The sequence below is a fragment of the Phalangium opilio genome, unplaced genomic scaffold (genome assembly GCF_054372755.1).
Source record: "Phalangium opilio isolate 3A_F unplaced genomic scaffold, DU_Popi_V2 ptg000082l_1, whole genome shotgun sequence".
Taxonomy (NCBI): Eukaryota; Metazoa; Arthropoda; class Arachnida; order Opiliones; family Phalangiidae; genus Phalangium; species Phalangium opilio.
This window is the reverse complement of record NW_028324189.1, coordinates 5,487,639-5,503,235: the sequence shown is the minus strand read 5'-3', so window position 1 is coordinate 5,503,235 and position 15,597 is coordinate 5,487,639. Positions and strand designations below refer to the sequence as shown.

The 15,597-nt window shown below is 37.1% G+C and overlaps 1 protein-coding gene across 3 annotated transcripts in view; it reads right to left on the bottom strand.

Moving 5' to 3' along the window:
* Nucleotides 1–15,597, bottom strand: part of LOC149651141 (follistatin-related protein 5-like) — a 97,885-nt gene that overhangs the window by 9,734 nt on the left and 72,554 nt on the right. The gene's annotated exons all lie outside the window — the stretch shown is intronic.

Below are 15,597 nucleotides of genomic sequence, written 5' to 3'. Positions count from 1 at the left end.
TTTTAATTTTCCTAAAATTACTTAAACGGATTGGAAATTAATTATATATCGTTCCCATCTCTTTTTATGCACGTGTTCGCTTTTGTGAGAGGAGGGGGCGGGGGATAATAAATTAAATAATAAAAAAAATCCTCAAAGGAGACCTGGTAAAAGAAATTCAATCGCAGGAAATAAGATAATCACATTTTTCATCTAAGATTGAACGAGGTTTGAATAAAAAAACCTCTTGAACAAAAGAATCTGAGATAGGTTAAGGGTATAGCATTGGAAATAAGCCTTTTCCAAAGGCGGTTTGCCAATAAAAATGGCAATTTCAACCTATGTGAAAGGGGGGGCTATAATATATACATAGTTTTCTGACTAGGAGGATTGATACCATTAACACCAGGAGACCAGGCTATTTGGTGGGGCACTTTGTCCGCTAAGTAGCATGTCCTCCTGGTGTAAATGTTATTAATTCTCCTTGTATATGTAAAAATAAATGTTTTTTTTTTTTTTGTTCCCACCATTACATGTTCCTATACCATTCTTCAGATTGCTATTCTGAAACTTTGAACTGCTCAAAGTGGGGTCCGCGAACCCCTAGTTATTACGGCTGTAAAGATCGGTCTATCTGACCTTTATGCTTGATCCCTAAAATCGTTTTATTGAATTCACAATATTTAAAATATTATTTCTAAAAAGACAACAGCATTTAGATATTTGTTAGGAGTGTGTCCAGAGACTAGTTAGTGTTTTTTGTCAACATAGACTTGAAAGTCTTCCCGGTTTTCTCTCCCCAAAAATACCGGGTTTCCGGGAAACGCCGAGTAGCAAAATTTACTAGTTTATAATAAATTAAAATGACTTTAGATAAAAATATGAATCAAAATGTTTAGTCTTTCGCTTTCACTACATCGCTATATGAGCTTCTGTCAATACAAGTAACTTTTTAAAGGGAATATTTCTTTAGACACAAGATTGGGAGTGGCTTCTGAAAAGGGAAAATAAAAAAAAAATCTATTTTGAAAGTTATTGATTATTTCTTGGGGAAAAAAAAATCGAGATTAATGAATATCCGAGAAAACTGGAAAAGGTTTTCTTTTATTGCATTCCATATGTCAAATTCTACAGTAGCTGCATCGTGTGCGTGATTCAATTCTAGAATTTTAATATTTATCTAGTGCGTTTTAAGGATATTAAAAGCAGCATATAGCTTTCCTTTTGTTAAATCCGCACCCACTAGCTTATAGAATTGTTTATTTTTATGAGTATAGTATTTTATTAATATTTGCATGCACGCGATATAATAAATATTTATTGCAAAATTTTTCGTAACCTTTCACAGTTGGTTGATATCCAGTATAAGTGTAAATTTTTTAATATACCAATATATCCAGAAATTTCAATAATTTTGATATAAATGAAATTTAGCAGAACTACACTGCCATCGGTATCAAGGCCTAGTTCTATTTGTCACTACAGGAATAAATAGAACTAATAAGAATAATTGTGCTCCCATATCTCCTTTGTTAATTTCTATGCGGGTTTTGTGGGCGGGACTTAAGTATTGTCCGTCACTCCAGAGTCATAATTCTGACGTCTTTCCTAACTGTTGTTTCATTGGTTTGTAGCAACGGAAGTTCCTAGGCGCGTGCAAGGTGCACCGAAATATATTGCTTGCCTCATGCATTATGATTAGTCTACGAGCTTATCCCATAAAATCCTGCTGGATACATTGAGAAATCGGTAGCACAATAAATCCTATAGGGAGCTAACAGTTCTGACCCTGAAACGTCACATCCTTCTATCTCTTACTGGAGTTTCATCCCTAGGGTTCGAAAATTACCGTAATTTTGGAAAATGGTAAATTACGCCGTAATTTACCGCGTAAATTACCGTTCATGGTAATTTACGAATATTAAAAAATTAAATTATATTGATCGTTTTTAAGCTAAATAATGAAACTATCACTTGAACACAGCTATTCTTTTTATAGCATAGTGTTTTACAATATTTAAACACCGAGTTTTGATGTTTGCAGCTCAAAATACTTTTGAACAGCAACATCCACTTTCTTCTTCTTACCAATTTTGCGAATTTTTGCTATTTCACGTTTTTAAAACAAAATTCTAGAGAAGGGCCGATAACATTTTAGTCAAATTTCGGTGCCGATATATCGGTTTAGTCAAATTTCGGTGCCGATATTGGTATCGGTATGGGCCCATCTCTAGAAAATTCTAACAACTACAGCTTTCCAGCTAAAGCGAACGAACTCGACAACAAGAATAGACGAGAAAATCAAATTTCATTTCCTTAATCAAATTTTTCCCACGCTTGCCGTTCAACCTTTTATGACTTACTCATATATCATGGGAAGAAATAAGTGTGTATGCACGGGTAGAGCAAAATATGGAGCTTTTAGACCATTTTCCAAGTGTTAGAAATGAAAATTCGGTGGTAAATTACCATCGTGGTAATTTACCAGCGTAAATTTTCTCGGGTAAATTACGAAAACGGTAATTACCGTGTAAATTACCATGGTAATTTACCGATTTAGAACCCTATTCATCCCCCCTAATGGTTGGAAACAGTATTCTACGCGCAAAAATGCCGACCAGAGAGGGGCTGCGTGACGTCAGACTATCTCTTCCCCCTAGCCAGTTGTTAGCTCCCTATAAACTGTATGTATGCCTGGTAGCTGGGATGCCAGGAAATTTATATTTAATTCAACACCCTTTACTATTTTATCTTTCCTAAATGTCAAAAGTAACTATACTTAATTATAATGCATTTATATTCATAATTTGACTTTTACGAATTTGACGTCTTCAATATGCTTTCCCTCTAACCATGGATGGCCTCGAACATATTTACCTTTTGAAATTTTTATTAATGAAATCCCAATATCCCGATAGCATGGTAAAGCTGCTTTATAACGGGGTAAACAAAGCCAGGTAAATCAATATTGGACTGACAAAATTTTTAAATATTAATCCAGTATTTGTCGTGGCTTCCGTAGCGAGGATAGGTGACAGAGTTTTGATGACAGAAAACCAAAAAAAAAAATAAAATTAGAAACCGATTCATGTTCACATCTAACATTTATAGACTAAACCTTACGTGTTTTTATACTAAATTGAACATGAGTTTAAGCTTCCCAACAAAACCCTTACACATCGACATTGCCATAAAATTAAGTTAGCCAAATCGGTTTACACACGAGTGGCTATAGCTGCGAGACTGAATTTTGGGGAAACTTATTAGATAGGCTAAGACGTCTAGGGTTTCGGCTTATTCTTTTTTTTTTTGCTATCTAGGTCGGTGGTAGGCTGGTCGGCTTTATAAGAAGGCTAAAGAAAAGATGAAACGTTTCGATATTTCATTCCAGAATCAATAATCCAGAAAACTCCCCAGCCTTCCAAAATAAAAGTATACATATAGGAAAGCCCCTCAATGCAAACAATATGCGGCGCGTATACCTTTACGCAAGAGCCTAGCTGCCCGGCTATAGAAGTAAAGTAAGCCAAAGTTAGTTAGTGCCTAGCTTATTATCATAAGGAAAGGTTCTTTGCATCGTCGCATTCACAAACGAACTAAACCTAACGAAGATAACCTCTCTCATTGCCATGAATAGGGACGAGAACCTGGAGGGCATTATATTTGAGTTGGGGTTTCATTGTTTAAAAAATAAAAACAAAAACCAATTAGCTTAATTATGATCCTGTTGACCTGTTTCCATGGTGTGCAAGGGGTGCTCGAGCCCCAAGCGATTGCTGGACCCCAATGCCTCCCAATAAGTTCTAATTACGACAAGGGCGTAATACGTTCCCTGATTACACCTACTCCTTTGAACTTGGTAATAGCTCTTAATTTCCAACTTTGATAGTTTCTAGCTACTTTACTTCTGCCAAGGGTGGGCCAAAAGGCGGGGGGGGCGGAGGAAATGCGGCGGCAAAACTTTCCCATCACCCTCCGTTACTTCTACTCATTTTACTTCCAGCTTTTGTTTCCTACCCAAACGAATCTAGATAAATTACGACTTGACCAAACGAAATGTGTATAAAAAAATTCCGTGGAAGAGGATTCCACATTCTTTAGCCTTTTCTCCGGTAGTGGCGTTGTATGCAATTTTTAAAGGCGTATATTTTTTGGGTTGGATGAGAAGCCACCAGAAGCAACATTACCATCTAGATCTCTCTATATTCAGTCTAAGGAATAATGTATATTTATACAGTATGATTGCTAAAATGTAGTAACTCGCTATCTAAGCTATTGATACCAAAGACAAGGGAGGGTATTGCAATGCACAACGTCGCAAGTCGAAACGGACTCTAGTATATTGTAGTTAAGATGATTTTGCACTCTAATGTCATGACTCGCTATTTCTTAATGCCGTTAAAAACTGTTCAGCATTGATTCCACGTACACAATCAACGTTTTGCAGACCTTTGTCTTTTTAAAGCTTGTACGCCCTAGTTTTTGTAAAGAAAGGATATATATATATCAACGTCTATATAGACCTTAAAACGTTATCATATTCTGGCAACTCTTTTGTTACGTACGCCTGGCATACTAATAACAAAACTGCTGTTTTTTTGGTGCATTTATGGTGTAGAATTCAGAGAAGTGAAAACAATATAGTTCCCACACCTACAACGTCTTCAAAGACCACGATTTTCTGTACATTTGAAGGTATTAATTCCTTTCGCCATTTTTAATCTACTTAACGTGATTAGATACCCTTTATTTAATGGCTTCTTATTATTTACCTGTCTGACTTCACGTTCGTGAAATATCTCTTCACGTGAAACGGTTTAACATTCGTGTAACTTAATATTTCAATGTACCAACCATCAGGGGACGGGTTATATTCTATGTTACATTTGAAGTATTAAAATCTGTTATATTATATCTCTATAGGCCTATTTTTGGTCTATTCAGTGAAGAGGGAAACTGAAATAAAAAGCAAATTTCACGCGCGAAGAGAAGTTTAGAGGGAATACCCCTGAAATTGAAGGGAGAGACATCAGAGACCGGATAATCTCACTGAAGTAGAAAAATAAAAGAAATAGCCCCTGCTAGAATAAAATAAAAAGGTTCTAAAGTTTCCAGCCACCACCCTTCTTTTCTCTCTTTTTCACGTAACCCTAGTTCGAATTTTCTCTTTCAAAGTTTTCCCGGCTCTTCTGCTTTTGCTTCCGCTAACCTCTCTTCTCCTACCCTTTTGCTATTTCACTATACGGATTCATTTGAACTTCTTCCGCAATGTACCCAGTGAGGTCAAATATATTTCCTTTAGACCCCATTCCTTAAAGGCTGAAAATCTGTAGCAGCTGGGACCTTACTTCTCATGATCTTCTGCAAGCGGGAAAAATCGTATAAAAGAGAACGATCATATTGCCAAGCTTCCACTTTTTGGCAAACTATTTTCCAGGCCCGAATTTTGAATTGCAATCGTTATTATTTATGTCTAAAAAGTAACGTTAAAAATAGAAGTTTGTGGAAGTTGCGACGTGTGACGTCCTAAAGTTAGTGTTGCGCCAAAGGTTCACGGTTCTTGTAGGTCCATTCAGGATAATACTTGAAGTTAAGACATATCATAAGCCTACTGCGCAAAGTTCCCATAAGTCTGAATGGAGTTTCCTGCACCAGAATGGGGGCTATGACATATGACCCTTCAAAGTGGTAAAGAGCGAAAAGTTTTGACCAAGCATTTTGCAACAGTAATCTGATAGTCTTGTCGACATTACGTAATGATCTTATGGATGGAGACTTGATACGACTATATCTCTTCAATCAGAGAATCTGGTAAATATAGGTATAGGTCCTCTCTTCGCTAAGCCTAAAGGGCTAGAACCTCTTCCGTTTATTACCATATACTATATGAAAGAGCGGATGTCTTTAAGCGACACTCTTGTACGCCTTGGACCAGATTCCATCCTTGAAGTGGTCCGAAAATCGAATCGTGAAAGAGGAGAGGGATATGTCCTAGAGCTATCAGAATGCTAACAGCTAGTAGTACCCGAGGGTTCATCCATCAAGCCTGTTCCACTCCAAATCTGTCGCGCCTGCACCATCTTTCGAGGGTGGTACTTTTCCAATCTCTATATATATTCCCCAGAAATACCAACACCTTATCACGGACTCTATACCTATGGATTTCAACAAATGCCTTTTCTAAAATAGGTCCACACACGCCGCAACCTCCAAAATAGTTCAGATATAAAAGTGCATGTACATGCATGGTACTTCAAATTTTCAAAAGTATCTTTGAGTTTATATATTTGATGAAATATCTTAGGAATCAAGTAAGACAAATACAGAACTTAAAGTTGGGGACTAAAAGCCTGGAGAAAATTTATTCCTTAGATAACTTTTAATTGGAGAAAATCTTCAAGTTCTCATTTGAAAGTCAAATAGTCAATATTGAAGTTACAACAGGATTTATAACGCGAAGTCCTGAAAACTGCTAAATATTATATAAGGGAATGATGACTTTACTCTTATTCCTACACATTTCATACTAATGCGCTTCAGTCACGAAACGGGCACCAACCCCGGACCGAACCCATGGTCACTGTTTCCTTCGTAAAGGAACAAATATTATACAGAGTACCTCTTAGATGTCACCCGATAGCCATTTAAGACCTAATATTTCTCTGTCAATTACTGTTATGTTATTTCATGTCTAGGCTATAGTAGAGACTCTGTGGTGCAATTGGATCCCTAATATATGATTCGATGTAAACGTTGTTTCATCTTTATACATACATGTATTTGATGTACTTGTACACGCTCATGCACTGATCGTGACTGAGTTGGAAGTATGGAACGGGTCACAGACTTCAAAGAGTTGAGACAGAAAAGAAAAAAGGTTTTTTGGGACATCCATTATTGAATTGAATTTGAGGAGTGGCTAGGCGCCGAAATTCTATTTTTCTAAGTGAAATTTTTTACCAAAGTCGTTTTTCGAATGAAAGGTCAAACCGTTTCTGAATCTTTTACTGTAATATAGCTAGATGAAACTAAAATGTTTAATATTATATTAGGAATAAATAAAGCTAAAAGAAATAATCTGAACTTATCTAGGCGAATGACTATATATGGGGACACAATGATTACTAGTAGCTGTATTTATTCCCGCTCTTATACGTGATACCTTCACATCAACTCTTTTGATATTAGCTTAACGTCACATATTTATTCGGTATAATTTTGGAGCTCGACTTTTACAGCTACATGACATAAATAAGGGACAGGGAAAAGCCGAAAAAGCTTTGTCACTTTTTCGGAATGGAAGGTCTTGTTTCTGTCGCTGATATCCCATTGGGGACAAACGAGAAAAAGAGAATTAGTTATTACTAGGGTTCAGTGTATCGAAAAATAAGGGGGAATGGAGGGCGAGAGCCGCCAAAATGCGCATCTAGCGACATTAGTTTTGACAGAGAACGATTTTTTCCTACTTTTTTTAAAAAAAGCTTTTCATTTCTAGTTTTTTAAGGGCCCACCAGGACCATTAAAAATGAAAAGACGCAAAAAGAAAAAATTCCATTTTGTCGCTATGGTAGCTAAGGCAGTGCACAGTCATTGGGTTTTTCTAACACAATACCCCTTTTCCGTGCCATATCGGGCCAGAAATGACAGTGCGGTATAGGTACGTTAGAATATGAACTCTTTGTTGCTATATATCCATTATTAACGCTTTTCAACTCCCATAAATTTCGAAAAAGAATTTATGATCTATTTTTGGACCAAGTGAAATTTAAGGTTATGTCCATCAATATATAAGTAAAACTCGCGTCACCATCAGGCATTCAGGAACTCTAACGTTGGAGTATAGGCATTAGGCAATCAAACGCTGATGCAGAAATATATTGAAATTTAGATGGTCAAGCAAATGGACAAGCTTCATGCAGTTGACCATTCTACTAAAAGGGGTTCTGCAGTATAATTTGCTTGAAATCGGGAACAAGATACGAGCTTAATGTTTGAAGAGATGTATAACTTCTTTGTTGTCCAAATACTATCAAAAGACGGTGGTCAAACACGTGACTCTATTATATCCCCGACTAAACATAGTATTAAGTTTTCAGCTAAATGCGATTAACCTTACTCTCAAGGTTAATTTCCAATTAAAATGATAACCTTGAAACGATTTTTAGTTCTATTTTCATCAACATAGTAACAAGCTATATAGAAATAGCTACTTACTATCCTAGCTCAAGAGTACCCATCCTTTTGATGGTGCTTTGACTAATATCCAGGGAACCAACACGGAAAGCTTTTCTGGATATATATTTTTTTTCAACATTAGTATTTTTTGCCGTCATTTAAGTGTCTCCCGGGATTGCCTACCATCCATAGGAGCGAAACAAGCTAGTGTAATTGAATTAAAAGCGAGCTAGCCTATCTCGGGCCCATCTCTCTCCGAGATACTTCATTAACAGAGGTCTTTAGTATATATAGTAGCATAAGTATGCTCCATAAGTTTGTCACTGGTTACAAACTGGAGCTTGTCATGAAGTGGCGTAGGTCATGTGGTCTCGTAAAGCGACGCATGGTAAGGCGCTGTCAAAGGCTTAGTATATGAAGATGAACTGCAAAAAAGAGTGTAGTCAATTCTCGCGTCGTTCTTGAACTAGCTCTCAGTCTCTAGCGTTATACGAAATATAGGTAGTCATACTTATGGAACGTATCTTATAAACTTATGATAGTAGTGATGCAATATACTCTGGACGAAACGCGTTCAAAGCTTTTGGTGGTGGAGGTATCTAGATAGAGCAGAAGGTTTCTGGAATGGCACTACGCTATGTCTCTTAAAAGCCATAAATGATAATCTACCTTAATAGGTTTTTGAGAGGGAATGACTCTCTGATGACCACTTTTTTTTAAACTTTTATCTACACTTTAAACGACTTTTAAAAAAATAATAAATATAAATCTAACATACTTTAAGACCAAAAACCGTTGTAGCATACCTCATGCGTGTGATTCTGAATGCAATTAAGATCTTGCTTAAAAGTTATGGACAATTTAAATATGTTGGGAATTATTTTAATTATATATGAGATGAAACACTCTTTCGTAATGTTAAAATGAAAATTTGCAATGTTCCATGGTTTAACTGTGGAACTGTTTAATAAAAATACGGTGTCTTCTTGGGTGTACTGGTAATTCAATCCTAGAACTGACCTATAGGAAATTCAAGTTGCAACTAATGGACGATCGTGGTTGGCTGTTTTTATCGGTTTCTTTTTAATATGGAAACACGCTCGAGTATTCCCCCTAGAGAGAATGTAATACAATTAACTCCTGGGGGCTCTTTCAGTCCGGTAAGCGGAATGTCTTCCTACTAATCTCATTAGAAGTGGAGCGTTCTCTCATTTCCTCGATCGCTAACTGGGCCTAACCACCAATATAGACTGCTCATGTAAATGTATAACTTCTTTCCTTTGGTATCGCGCAAGGCAATTTTAGGAACGTGACGTACACTGCATTGACGACGCGTGCTCTTTGATTGAATTACCCCTAGCGAAAAGCTCATTATTGAAGGTGACAGAAAAATGTTTGCCTAATGATGGTTGTTACTAATTTTCAATTTTTATATATATATATGTCAGTACAAAATTATCCTTCACTTCGCAAAGACAGAAAATAATAATTTTGTGGCTAATAAGAGGTTCAGTCATAAGTTTATAAGGTATGTTCCATAAATTTTCATAATGTTAGAGACTTATTGAGAGCTAGTTCAAGAACGACTTGGTCGAGAATTGACTACACTCGGTTAATTTTGCAGTCCATCTAGGTCCTATTTAGTCTGTACTAAGCCTTTGACAGCGCCTTACCAGGCGTCGCTTTACCTCGAATCTATGAGCTACGTCACTTCATGACAAGCTCCAGTTTGTAACCAGTGACGAAATTATGGAACATTTATGGTCCAATTAATACTTTGTTATTATCAATAGATTGTGCTTCGCTATGATGCAAAACTTCTTCTCGAAAGGAGGTATGTTGTTTAGTAAAAGTATTTGAAATATTCTTGCTCAAGTTTTAGGCCTAAACAAAAATAAGTTAGGAAAATGGCCCAAACAATGAAGAAAGTTCCTTGACCTTTGGCATGCGTTTGCTTTCAACCTTAAATCATCTCGGGTGTCTTATGTGCTAGAAGAGTTGTGTTTTAAGGGAAACGGGTGCCTTTCCATCAAAGAAAAGAAGGAAGAAGTTTGGTAGAGAGCGGCGAGGTTTCCCGGGGCTAAATCGGAAAACGTTAAAGCTCTCTGCTCTTTCCTTCCATCTTCTCCGAACGTTTGTTCTCTTTTTTTTTGAAATTAATGTGTGCCGAGATCGCGATGACGTCTCTGACGATTTCCTAAAATGGCGGATCATTGAGCTAAAGAGGGGCTTTCGTAGTTCTAGTGGCGTCATACCAGCTTCGAAAGCGTGTAGTGGTTCTGATGAGCCTTTTTGTCTTAAACGCTTCGAGCCCCTCATCTTCCAACGGCGCCAAGTCTTGTGAAGGGCAACGCGTTTTTGATATGGTAAAGTAAATGTACTAAGAAAGGAACTAGGCTTAGCATGTTAGCAGCGATTCTCTTTGTTGATGCCCATTAGAAAACTGTCTATTTCGGCTGCTACCATTCTGAAAAGAAAACAAGGGCATTTTTTTGTTTTTGTATTTTATGAAGCATCGGCTAAAGGCAATGTAAGGTGAATTTAAGTGGAGATTTAGTTTCGCTGCCAAGGTTAGTCCAAAAATGTTTCAGAAACACTTCGACCTCCAGTTACTCACGCCTTCTTTAGAAAAAGACAGGAAGTTTGACAATATTTCCCTTGATTTGATCACAAAATAACAATTAATATTTGAAAGCTGCAAGGTTGTTGGAACAGTGTTGAAACAGGCTATTCTTAGACTTTCAATAAAGTAACGTGCGTTTGAGTAATTTTAATTAATTTAAGTTAAACTTGATACCATAGTTAATACACTGTATGATATATATTTTACATCTCGTTTGTCCAAGAGAAAATGAACTTAACGATTCCCAATAGCTCTGTAGTTTCTGGTTCCGAGATCGGATTAATTTTCCATAATTAGTCCCTGGGGTGTCCCACGAAAAGAGCTAAATTGGCAATCTATACCGGCTATTCCCTTACGGTATGCCAAGAGGAAAGATGGAAGATGATCATTAGACTCAAGGTTGTAAACATTTAGAACCGAAGAATGAAGGTGCTGATGCCGAAGTATTCTGTATGTACCCTCAAACCTTCAGCGATAGGATATTTTGTTCCTTTGTCATGAAGAAATTGGCTTCGTTATTCCATCTTCTGGGCTCCGGAAAAAGAGAAAATCTGGTACGATCTATCTCTTGAAAAGATTGCAATGTAACTAGTTATACTCCGAATGGGAAATTAGCGGAGTTTAACTTTGCACGTTATGTAGACTCGGGAGTGGTACGATGAATCGAATTGTTCGCGATACCCTGATGCAATCATACATAAATCTGTTATAGACTTGGAAACTTACGCTTTATTCAATGACGCATCGCGAACGTACAAATGCGAAAGAGTAAATTGCATCCCGGAGAAATGAGACAGAGCGAAGCGAAGAAAGTTTTGTCGGCTTGGAGAATAAGAAAAATACGTAGTTCTCTACAGACTAAAGAATACCTAGAGGAAGTAATAGGAAAAATTCTGGTTTGATCGTCGTGGGACTAACAGTACGGCGGTACAAGAGCGATCTTTTGTTAGCATCGTCATTTCGTGATATCCTTTTTTGGTGGTAGCCCGCGTACCTTTTCACGAGGAGTAAATACAAAAGGACCCGGTTTGTCCTTTCTCTATTCTTTTATAATCTTTTCGTTCTCTTTGGGGTTTCGTCCCCCCTCTCGTCTATCTCCCCTCCCTTCATTCGCTCATTCAAAGTGGATAATTATTTTAATAAGTACCCCGTACATACGCTAAGAATGGTAGGCCGCTTTAATCAAGTTAAGCGACAAAGACAAAAAGATGTTTGCATTTCCAATTACTCGACCATCTTTTCCGCACGAGACCGAGTTACCAAGCATGAATCCCTCCTCCCCCGTTTCCGCTTAGACTTCTTTTACGCATCGCGGATGCCAGTCATTAGGTGAATTAGCGCTACTTTTTTACGCCATGTTCTTTATTAAATTAGAAGGTGATTTTCTGTGGTTGGGTAAAAGAACAAGTCTGAATCTTTCTTTTTTTTTCGAGGTAAAACCATTGCTTCGTTTTCAGAGACTTGTAGTTTTGGATGGGAGCCGGAAAGGCACTTTTACAATTATTGAATTCTGTCAAATGTTATTTTGTAACAATGCAATTGCATTTTAATTACGCAATTAGAGGATTGTAAAGTTGTTCTATTTGGGTTGCTTTGTACAAGTGCAATTCTTTTATTGGCACACAAATGTCACTGGCAATACCAAGTGACGTGACTCAGTGGTTAGCTTTGGTAATACTTGCGCTATGCCATAAAATTTTAGTATTAATTGTATTTATCAAAGCACAAAGAAGAAAGAAACTAACAAATAAAGAGACTCAACTATTGGTACGTGTCTCTTTTCGATAATTTAAACTTATCCGTCCAGGAAATGTGATAAGGAATTTAAAGTAGAGTATCAGACGTCTCTAATACTATAAATAGTGAAGCTTTAGTCCCTCCCAGTCTCTTAGAGGAGGTGAAAATCCCTAGGAAAATATCTTTCACGCGGTTCGTGAAAGAAAGCCAGGGGGAACAACGCCAGGGACTTAAGATATATATATATATATATATAAATATAAGACCTGTGTTTGGTCAACAGAGATAAACCCCCATATAGGTCTGGTTCAACTTAGCTCCTGGAGATTCTCTTAGAACCAAGAACGAGTTAAAGTTTCTATATAACGAAAAGTGTCTGGGGGAAGTTGGATGGTGCAATGCATTTCCTTAAGAGACGTCCACAGACCAACATGTTGGCGGATAACCCTTGGAGATTTCTCTCGCCTCAGAAAGGTAAAGGAGCTGCTCGGCTGTCGTGGCTATATTCCCGAAATCGACTCGACGTCTCTAACCTTTTAAGGGCTAAAGATATGGCAGAGTCGGTTACGTAGCACTGGGCGAGAAATCTTTAGGGCTGGGACACCATCCCCCTTGAGAGAAGCGCCAGCGAATAATTTCCCTCGCGGTTGGTTGGGACCAAACCAATTTTTGATCCCTAGGATTTTTCCCATCCAACGAACTTAAAACTCTGGGATGATCTTTTATTCGACCTTATTCGTAACAACGTAAGATATCCTAGCGCGAGTTTAGCTCTTCGGCCGGCGAAGAGCCTTTAAAGAATATAAAACTCGTGGAGGAAAATAAAAGTAGATTTAGTTAGAGAGGAGCAAGAGGGGAACCATCTTCTCTTTTGTTCTCTTGTTAATTAACAGACTGGGCTTTTCTATACGACCGAAAATTTTCGATTGTTCTTGGAGGAAATTCCTTATCGATATTTCTATAAAAGGATATATGGGTTTCTTCTTTATGTCGCTTGGGAGAAACTGGATTTATAACTTGCTTCTATGGTCCTAGCCGAAGAGTATGCAAGAGACCTCTTCCTTTCAGTTATTTTCCTGGAACGTCTATTCAGTTTGTCTCTGTTTGCTATGCTATTCCATGCCTTATCCCGATTTCTATAGGCATAAATTCGGAAAGGGACTCTATATTCTGACTACTATTTAATGTAGGTCATCCATTGTTAATAAAATTTTGATTAAGAAATTTTAAACATGTTGTTTCAAAGCTTAATTTTGAAATTACGAATTTTCCAAAACTTTTTTATTTATATTACTTAGTATTTTTTTATAAATCACTCTGGAATATGAAAGAAGTTCAAACTCAAATTTTATAAATTCTTTGCGCTATTGAGTGTATTCAAGAATCTGTCTGGAAATATCTAAATGCAAAGTATCCAATATTTGTTTGCTATATTGTTTTAAAGCAACATAATTGTATTTGCATCTCATAAAGGATTGTGTATGCCCCCATTTAAAGTTAACACTTCATTAGAAATTCATACCAATGAACTACTTACTACATTGCATATCATTATTAAACTTAACTCGCAAATGTACCGGTATGTAACTCGGCCCGGTACACAGCTTAACTTGAAGTTGCAAATATATCCAAGGCAACAACATTATAATTTAAGAGCAAACAAACTAAATGAGTTTTGGTGCTTATAAAACTTTGAAAACATAATGCAGAGTGAGAATTGATTTACTTATAAGTTAGTTGTAAAGATAAATGCATGGATTTGATTTGTTATGCAAAATTAATTCGGGTTATTTTTTATATAATTAATAATATGCAAATTCCTTTGCTAAATCACGTGTCAAATATTGCTCGGAGCACATGGCTTTTCTATACGACGCGTCAAGGCCGCTAATTTCTCGTAATTATAGCGCGTGTAACTAATTAGGCATTATTAACGTCTACGAAATGAGTATGAACTTAAAATCTTTAACGGGGACACGCGGTCGCCGAGAAATGCCTTAATAAATCTAGATAATTATGCCCGTGCCAAATTTTACGAGCTCCAAGGAATCGAAGCGGGTAAAGTAAGGCTCGGGGTCCAAAGATGAGGTTTCACTTGGAAGGCGTTTAAATTCATCCCTTATTATTAATAGGCTTAAAATTACTCAATAATCTCCAGATAACGAATCGTCGAACGTTCTCTATGGCCTTAATCGGAGTCTGGCGATATTAAGCTCCAGAATTATAGCAAAACCAATTGCTGCTTTAGAAGTGGGTGAGAAAATTTTAAGCCCTCTAGTTTAGTATACATTTGGGCCTTACTTAATCGTATGTGTGTACATTTTAGCGTTTCATGATTATGTTTGAAGATTAAGCTATTGTGACTGTTTAGGAATAGTCTGCATTTTGCGGCGCTAAGAGTGGTTTTGTCTCGCGTTTGACTGTTTTCGGTTTCTGAATGTTATTTGCTTCAAACATAAGTTCTTAAGATACGTTGCGTAAGTTTGTCACTGTTTACTGAGAGCTTGTCAAGAAGTGACAACGTAGGTGAAAATTCTCGCGTCGTCTCTAGCATTACTAAGTATAGGTAGGGTCATACTTATGAGACATATCATATAAACTTATGTTTAGAGTATAAGATATTCTCAAGGTTTATTCTAAAATTTCTTTCTCTGCGTAGATTGTTTCTAAACTTCAAGGGAATTTTGACTGCACAGTTTTGATTGATACATCCGTGAAAATGGGGTTTTGTTATAAGAAATTTAAGCTAGACTATAAGGAAACATGCTGGGAAACATCAGGCCCCCTTTTGAGAAATAATTGTTAGGAGCTTACAAATTTATATGGTGCTCTTGAGCGTCAGGAAGGGAATGCAATTTAAATTGGAATGACAAATAGGATATACATGGTCGCAATAAAAAGGCAAATTTGGGTGACAGCGGTGCCGTTTCTGAATGGGTGCGACGACCGATGCGACTATAGGGCATGGCGTTGGCTATGGGGTGACCGCTTCAGTGGACACCCTACTCTTTAACGTGTATAGTTTGCGGGCAATGATTCATCCGAATTTTCTAGCGTGGCACTGCGCAGATAAGAGTTTCATG